We start from the raw sequence: 8,961 nt of genomic DNA, 5'->3' as shown, positions 1-8,961 counted from the left end.
TGCACCATGGGCGAAGGACCAACACTGTAAAAAAGCCGAAAATAATTAGTAATTCATCCCTCATTGAAGCATTTCCTCTGATAATAATAACCCATAAATAAGCGAATAAGTGGTTCTAATAAGTTGTGAGCTTTTCGTAACGACAAATCAATTCATTCCGACCCCCCAAGTCCCGTTGCAAAAACAGAAACCCCAGCACTGGTGGAAAGCAACCCTCGGAAATCAATTCCATTTTGGCGACGCGCGGAAGTTGAATGAATTCGTTATGTCCCCCATCGTTTTGCGTGTACGTGTCCCTCATGTGTGCGCGTGCACATGTGTGTGTGTGTGTGTGTGGCGTGGATTATGCTGTGCAAGACGCCACACGCCGGCCAGCAACAGCGATGTGGCGCGAGAGTGTATAAAATTCCTACCCCCGAGTATGGGAGAGGGAAAGGGCTACACCATCACGGCTCCTGGAAGTCTGAAGTCGTGCAGTTGACTGACGCAAAAGTTTTGTCACCAAGAGCATTTGCCATCATTGCTATGCAATGATCATCGGCTGGAAGGTTGGGTGGCAAAGGAAGGATAGTAAGAGGGAGAGAGAGAAAGGAACCCGAAAGTAGAATAGCACGGAACATGAGCTCATGCTGTGATTTCTGTCGTTTTTTTCCTACCGATTCTACAGGACGAAGGAAGAAGGATACTGTCGTTGGCCGGGGACGAATGCCATCCATTTTAGAATGGAAGAATACACACACGCACTCGAAAGAGCATACAGAGACGCTCGAAGCGGCGGTGACCAAGTGTTTGCCAACTGCAACCCGAACGAATCCGACTGACGGTGTGTTGAGTTCATATCTTATGCGATCGGCGAGCTTTTCGTTGCTGCTGCTGGTGGTGTGTGCAAATGGGATGGTGGTCCATTGATTCGATTTTTGGAATGTGTCCTAAATGTGGTGCCAAAGGAGCAGTAAAAGCGAGCGTCTTCAAACCGTGACTGCTTAAAAATAGATCCCCTGTGTATCCCCTTGCCGAACTGCCCCTAGGAGTGACGCTGACGGCAAGCAGAGAATGGCAAAAAATCAATTCAACCCACCGCGACTTGTTAATAAATATTGCACAACTGCGACCGGGGTGGAAGTTGCCCACCCCTCTCCCCGGTGTCATTGGTTCCGTTCTGGAAGCGGTTCCTCCGTTGTGCAGTTTCCTCGTTCCAGGTCGTTGAACGAACCGCCCCAACCCAGCTAAGCTGTCCCATCCTAGCTAGCTGCATCGGCGACAGCATAAACTGCAGAATAATTTCTACCGCTAAACCCCACAAGGGAAATGGCATTTGAGTGCAATCGGGAAGTGGGAAGCGCATTAAATTCGCATTCCTTCCTCATCACCGGCGCACCGAGTATGATTGAATAGCTATTATGTTGAGCGAATGACGAGGAATTGGGTCAGCACTATGTTGGGGGGTTTGTGCTCCCAACTTCCCACACCGGCTTAGTAACTACAGGGCGGGAATATTCGGGAGGCAATGGCGTTGAAGCTTTAGTGACCGACCAGTTAAGTGCCGGTGTCATCAATGTGCAAGTCATTTCCGAATTACACAGCCGAAGCGATAATAAATGGCTGGTAAATGGAAGGAAAATTAAGCTACTACTCCCACATTTTTACGAGTAATACGACATCAAGCACATTTAATTAGTGGCTGTGGCGATTGTTTCGAAGGAACGCGCGGGGGGGAAAGCGAACGATCGACGGCAACAACCTTTTCCACTGCGTTGGAAGATTAATAGTTATGATTGGTGGTACCAAATTGTGGGTGGATTGGAAGGTGGACGAGGTTCATAAAGTTTTTGGGGCAGGGTGAAATGGGATGAAATATAAAAGAAGTTATTTGGCGGAAATTGGAAATCGCGGCTCCGTACGCTCTTCCACTTAACGATCGGAATGAGCTATATCTTTTTAGTGTTATTTCGTTTCGGATGTTATTTCGTTTCGGTGCTCAGAAATTGACGTCTAAAGTGCAGAAGAGTTGGGTAGAAATACAACACAATTCACATGAATACTTGAGTAAGTAAAAACAGCTTCAAGCTGTTTAATATTGTATTCTACGCTAAGAAGTGAATCCAATTAGTTGCTCCCAGCAAGAGCTCTTCACTTAGCTTACCCGTTAAATGCACCGATCGCCAACATGTCTGTACTGAGTTCAAATCTCAAACCGAGATTCATTGAGGTTCTTCAACAAATTGCAGAAGTTTATTGATACAATATGGTGGGTCAGATGACGAGAAGATAATCTCTTCAGCCAAAATTATACATTTTTAGTATGGTTCCCATCATTCAATAATATATTTGCTAATGTGGCTCTTCTAAACTCCCTAGAGCTCTACATTAGTGTTGGGTTTTCATGGCTCTTTCGATGAGATTCATTCATATGAATCTTCAGTGATGAGTGATTCGAATCTCGATTTGACTCTTCAAAGATTCATGAAACTGTAAAGATTCATGAATCTCTAAGGATTTATGAATCTCGAGAGATATATGAATCTTCAAAGATTCATGAATCTAAAAGATTAATAAATCCATTAAAATTCATATTTCTCCAGGGATTAACGAATCTTTAGAGATGTATGATTTGCAAAAAAGTTAATTTGTGCGGTCTCACCAAACAACATCCTCAACATCTTAAACAACATCTTAAACCCGTCGTGGCTTTAACTTGCGAACGTGTGAACTTGCCAAGAAGTCTCGAAAGCTTGTATAGGATGGCATGATCATGTAGGTTCTTGCTTCAAAAAGAAGAATAATGAGAAGTTCAAGCGCTATGATTTTTTGGAGATGTATGAATCTCATGAGATTCACGAATCCCTAGAGATATGAATCTTGTGAAATTCATGAATCTTTCGAGATTCAGGAGTCTTTTGAGATTCATCAATCTTTGGTGATTTTCAAGAATATTTGGAGATTCATGAATCTTTGCACTTTCGCAGCTAAAGTAAGTTATGAAAGACACTGAACAAGATGCTTTTATTTTCAGTAACCACCTTGCCGATGCTCTCTCGAAAAACTTGGACCATTCGCAGAAATTCAAAGAAAGCCTAGAACCTACTCTGGCTTTGAGAACCGTTCTTCTATTTGGCGTAACGTCCTACGCGAACATGCCGGCGTATATAGGCTTTCGAGACTTAATTCACTACCACACAGCTGGATAGTAAGTCCTTGCTACGGGGTTTGAACCCATGACGGGCATGTTATTAAGTCGTACGAGTTGACGACTGTACCACGGGACCACCCCTGGTTTGAGAGACGTTAGTCATTCCATATTAGCTTAATGCAATGCTACTCATGTTATATTAGCTGTAGCATACGTCATGTAAAAGCAACGTCATCTTCAGCAAGTCAAATATTGCAGAATTATTTCCTTTAACACATTTCGTCTTTATCCAATTACCATAATATTACGTACACTGCTCCCGTTACATCAGCACATTAGAGTTATCTAATGACACAGAAGGGGGAGATGAAACAACAATTACACAATGATGCCTCCAACGTTGCAGAGAGGAGTAACACGTTGCCCAGCACGCGGTGGTACGGTGGCCCATAACCCATTAGCGTACCCTGAGCGATATAACCAATAGGGGGGGAGGATATTAGATTTCAACCATGTCCCGTACAGTGTACGGTCGGGCATCTGTGGCATCTATACACTGTCCGTGGGCAGGCTGACCTTTATGTGGGTCAGCATGCTGAAATCTAAGCATCCCGTATAAATATAATCAAAGTTTTCTTGATAACTACAGCAGCATAGTTTCCAACATAAACAAAAAAACCACCAACATAAGATTGTCTTTCAATAACACACCTGTTTTGTAGTAGTATAGCGTTCTCCGCGGTACTGTAGGTGTGTGCTCATCGTTACATCGTCTTAAGGGTGTGCTCTTGTTACGCTTTCTTCGTCACACAAAGGCGCGGTACACGATCTTCATACTAGTGATGGGTAAATTCAACAAAAATCCGGAATCGCTTCCGAATGACTCCTCCAAAATTGGAAGCGGTTCCGGAAGGTAGGTGCAAAACTCCGACCTCGGAGCCGTCTGGAGCCGTTCGGAGCCGTCCGGAGCCGTCCGGAGCCGTCCGGAGCCGTCCGGAGCCGCTAGTCGGCAGCCGGAGCCGTCCGGAGCCGTCCGGAGCCGCTAGTCGGCAGCCGGACGGAGCCGTCCGGAGCCGCTAGTCGGCAGCCGGAGCCGTCCGAAACCGTCGGAGCCGTCCGGAGCCGTCCGGAGCCGTCCGGAGCCGATAGTAGGCAGCCGGAGCCGTCCGGAGCCGTCGGAGCCGTCCGGAGCCGGCGGAGCCGTCGGAGCCGTCCGGAACCGGCGGAGCCGTCGGAGCCGTTGGAGCCGTCCAGAGCCGCTAGTCGGTAGCCGGAGCCGTCCGGAACCGGCGGAGCCGTCGGAGCAGTTGGAGCCGTCGGAGCCGTCGGAGCCGTTGGAGCCGTCGGAGCCGTCCGAAGCCGTCGGAGCCGTCGGAGTAGTTGTAATAGTCGGAAGCATTCTGAAGTGCATTAATTTCCCGATATTAGTGATAATTTTATTGTAAAAAACAGCTTACGAGTAAAAAAAGAGTCTTCTTCATTTATTGATATGAAATTTTTTTGTGTGTTTTTTTTTTCAAAAATAAATCCAAAAATAATTGTTTGCTCCGTATATATATAGGAAAAAAATGAATCAAATTAGGAGGTCAAGGAGCAATAGAACTATGAAGGGAGGTGGGTTTGATAAAATACGAAACAACGAGGCAGACGAGTGTAATTATGGCAGTTTTGCACGGTTGTTTACATCGACTAACGTGTATGGTTTAGGCCGCACTTGTTTTTTACCGAATAACATGATGACACATGGACAAGACAAAGAATATAACTATTAATCATCCGTCCATCTTTTATGAAAATAAAGATCAATAATAGTTTGATTCATAGTTTTTCCATATATATGCGGAGCAAACAATTGTTTTTGACTTTATTGTTTAAAAAAAATACAAAAAAACTTCATATCAATAAATGAAGAAGACTATTTTTTTATTCGTAAGCTGTTTTTTAAAATGAAATCATCGCTGATATCGGGAAATTAAAGCGCTTCAGAAGACTTCCGACTATTACAACGACTTCGACGGCTCGAACTGGCTTCGTCGGCTTCGACGGCCCCAACGGCCCCAACGTCTCCAACCGGTTCCGTTGGCTCCAACGACTACGACGGCTCCGTCGGCTCCAACGACTACGACGGTTCCGACCGGCTCCGGACGGCTCCGTCGGCTCCGTCGGCTCCGTCGGCTCCGGACGGCTCCAACCGGCTCCGTCGGCTCCAACTGCTACGACGGCTCCGACCGGCTCCAGCTGCCGACTAGCGGCTCCGACGGCTCCAACGGCTCCGACGGCTCCGGACGGCTCCGACGGTTCCGGACGGCTCCGACGGCTCCGACGGCTCCAGCTGCCGACTAGCGGCTCCGGACGGCTCCGGACGGCTCCGGACGGCTCCGACGGCTCCGGACGGCTCCGACGGCTCCGGACGGCTCCGACGGCTCCGGACGGCTCCGACGGCTCCGGACGGCTCCGGACAGCTCCGGACGGCTCCGGACGGCTCCGGACGGCTCCGGGCGGAATCGACGATTTGAATTTTTCGGAATCGGAGCCGGAGTAGCAATGCTCGGAAGCGATTCCGAGCCGTGGGTGCGATTCCGGTTACCCATCACTACTTCATACCATACCACACGGCGTGTAGGGGGGCCAGGGAGGTGGCACATCAGTCTCGGCGCGTAGGTTGGTGGGGCCATTATGTTTCGGTCGAATTCAACGCGACACATGTCACGGCACACGGCTGCACGCGGATAATATTCGGATCCTGCTCAGCTATTCACCTGGGCGCGAGCGTGGGTTATTTTTTTGACTACTTCTTTTTACACGAATCAGTTACCAGTCTGTCACAACATTCTAACCCTACCACCGCCATTGATCCATGTGGGTGTGTGTCTGCCGGCTTTTTATGGGGGGTAAGGGCGCTCAAGTTGAAATTGAATTGGATGGTTGTACTGTGAAAGGAACATCATCATGATCTCTTCTTCAGCACTGCTCGCTTCTTCAGGCACTCCAGTGAGGACGTACTGGAAGATGGATTGAAAATTCGATTTTGCATGACTAAATCAGCATGCAGGTTCGTTTGGAAAACGTGTGGTGGAAGTGGTCGCTTGTTGCATTGTTTCTCACGATCATCGCCGTATTTTCGGTAGCTGACAACATCAATCACTACATTAAGGTGACAGGCAAAATGAAACCAAATCCAAGGTTATGCATGCGCTAATGAACGTTGAAATTGCTGTTTTTCCGTACCGCTGTGTGTGTGTCTATGACCAGCAGCTGAATGGCGCCACTTGCAGCAGCAGAAGCAGCTACCAACTAAATACCGGAGCACCGGATATGATCCTTGGCGTAGGCAGTGACAGCTCCTTGTAATCTGCCCACACATTCTCGCAACTCACACGTTCGATTGAACAGCAGCACCGGCAGCTCGTGGTTAAGCATTCCTCCCTCCCACTGCCGCACAGCTCGGTGGAATGTCCCGGAAGGCACACACACCAGTTGCATCGTTGTAGCGCCAACCGTCTCTCCTCTACGCCTTCGCGCTCTGCGGCCACCAAACCCATCAAACACGCTTGATAAATGGCGTGTTCCGCTGTTGGGTTTTCCTTCGGATAATGTTCTCTTTAGCCCACGCATCGCTTTTTGCATCCCATTTACCTCGCTGCGTGGTTTGGCTTGTTTATTTTGCGCGTTCACATCTGTTTTGCCAGCTGCCAGCATTATTGCTGTCACGCCAACCGGTGCAAGGTAACAAGGGATGATGCTGCTGCTATTGTTTTTTTGTTGTACGCTTTTCGCGATGTGAAGAAGGCAGCGTACTGTAAAACTGTGTGGGCGGGAAAAAAGGATATGCATTTTCTTATCCCATTCCGAGTTTGGGGCCGGGCCGAGCGTCGTGGGCGCACTCTACTTCTTCGCGGGGTCGGTTTTTTTACCTTTTACCCTAATGCTCATTCGGCACATGTCGATCCGCTGGGTCTATTGTTTCCCTTTACCGACCGGGCCTGGTCGTTTCTTCCACTCCCGGGGAGTCCATTTTGTAAGGTTGATACCATTTTCGCTTATCTCAAAGTGACTCGGGGAGAGCTTGAGAGATGGAGGCATTTTGGGCTCGGTTGCTTTCGAAATTTTAACGTTTTTGTGTCTCATTTTTGTATGTAGTTCAATTTGCGCTTTTCGTTTGTGTGTATGTGTGTGTGTGTGTTTTATGCTCTACCAAACACAAAAAGGCACAAGCATGGCGGCGAAACCGAGTCGTCGTCCAACCCACTCGCATTTTCGGTACGGAGCGAAACCGCCGGTGGGGTTTCACTAGCCGCCGCGACCTTTGACATTTAGCCGTGCGAGCGCTGGTTGGCGGTTCCCTGGTGGGTTTTTTTTTTGTTGTTTCTCCATCCGCTGTACAGGGATGGAAAATCCCAACAGCAGGCAGCTCTAGCAGCCGTAAAACAAGACAAGGTTTGGTTAGGAATCTATCGCGGCATTAGCTAACCCCGCACGCGTTGTATCGCGCTGTCGGGTTTCGTGTCTCGTCCACTTGTTCACTGTTTTATCCTGTTGATTTTCCGTCTCCTCTCCTCTCTCTCTCTCTCTCACTCTCTCTCTCTCTTCTCTCTCTCTGCAACATAACTTTTGTCATGAGAAAACTTTTCTCTACTCCCATCTGCCCATTGCACCCGTTTCACCTTGCATCTTGATCCCTCCATCCTCACAGCCGTGTCCTTCGTGCGGAAGACGTGTCGTGACATACACCGATATCAATTTGCCTCCTGGTTCCACCCTTGCCCCAAGTGCTACAAGGATCCTGCTTGGATGCCACGTGTCTCGTTACCGCTCTCGGTACAAACAAGGTTGAATCTTCCCGTGTGTAAAATGGGAATTTTATTGAAAATTTCCCCCCTCCATATTCCGATCACTGTGCACTGCACTCTCCACTGGTCAACTGTCCGAAGCTGTGACCTAAGCATGGACTAATTGGGGACTAAGGGGTCGATGGAAGGGATGCTGTTCGCTGCACGAATGCGTTGCTGCAGCGAATGCAACAAATGGACAGTGGATCATGATTTACGTGTGTGATACATTATTCAACAAGCGGCGAACCGTTCTAGCAGAATCAGCTGCCTGACCTTTGCTGAAGCTTTATGGGAATGGTATTTACATCTAATGCGGTGTTAAATAGCGTCCGTGTAAGCCATTTTCACGAGAATCTTATTGAAATGTTTCGTGCTAAAGTGCGGTTTTACAATACGCAGAGCATGTTGGCATTTTTGCTACAAAAGAAACTCATTTTTGAACACTTGTAGGAGCTCTCTTCGTCTGGGTGTTTTGGTTCCTCACCATCAGCAAAGCCACATGATTGCAGTGCGGGGGAAAAACGGCAGGCCCTTTACCCAGCACTGTTTGTTTGAGTACAATTGTACGAACGACGATGATTTTTGTTTGAATTGTGACATTTTTTCACTCTTTTGTTTTGTTCTCTTCTTCTCGTTTCCCTTCGTTTGTTTGACCTTTTGAACCTAAACGATCGTTTCAATTGGGGTAGGATCGTTGGGCTCCAATTAAACGGTCAAATTAACATGCAATCCCACTCCCTTTGCCTCCCATGGGCCAGTGTTGACTGTACGTGTCCTCTCAGAAGAAAGAGCGATGGAGAGATAAAGAGAGAGAGAGAAAATCGATACAAAATGACACCAAAATTCCACCCAAACGCCCACAGTTGCAGTGTTGTGTTGTGAAAGGCTTCCCGTTATCGATGTGGGGCCCACGCATGTGAAAGCTTGATTTTAAATTGATTCCATTCCGACTTCTATTCCGAATCGATTCTATGATGGGAATGGGTGTGGGAGAGCTCA

Source organism: Anopheles gambiae, chromosome 3 (assembly GCF_943734735.2).
Source record: "Anopheles gambiae chromosome 3, idAnoGambNW_F1_1, whole genome shotgun sequence".
Lineage (NCBI taxonomy): Eukaryota > Metazoa > Arthropoda > Insecta > Diptera > Culicidae > Anopheles > Anopheles gambiae.
Note: the sequence above shows the minus strand (reverse complement) of the source record.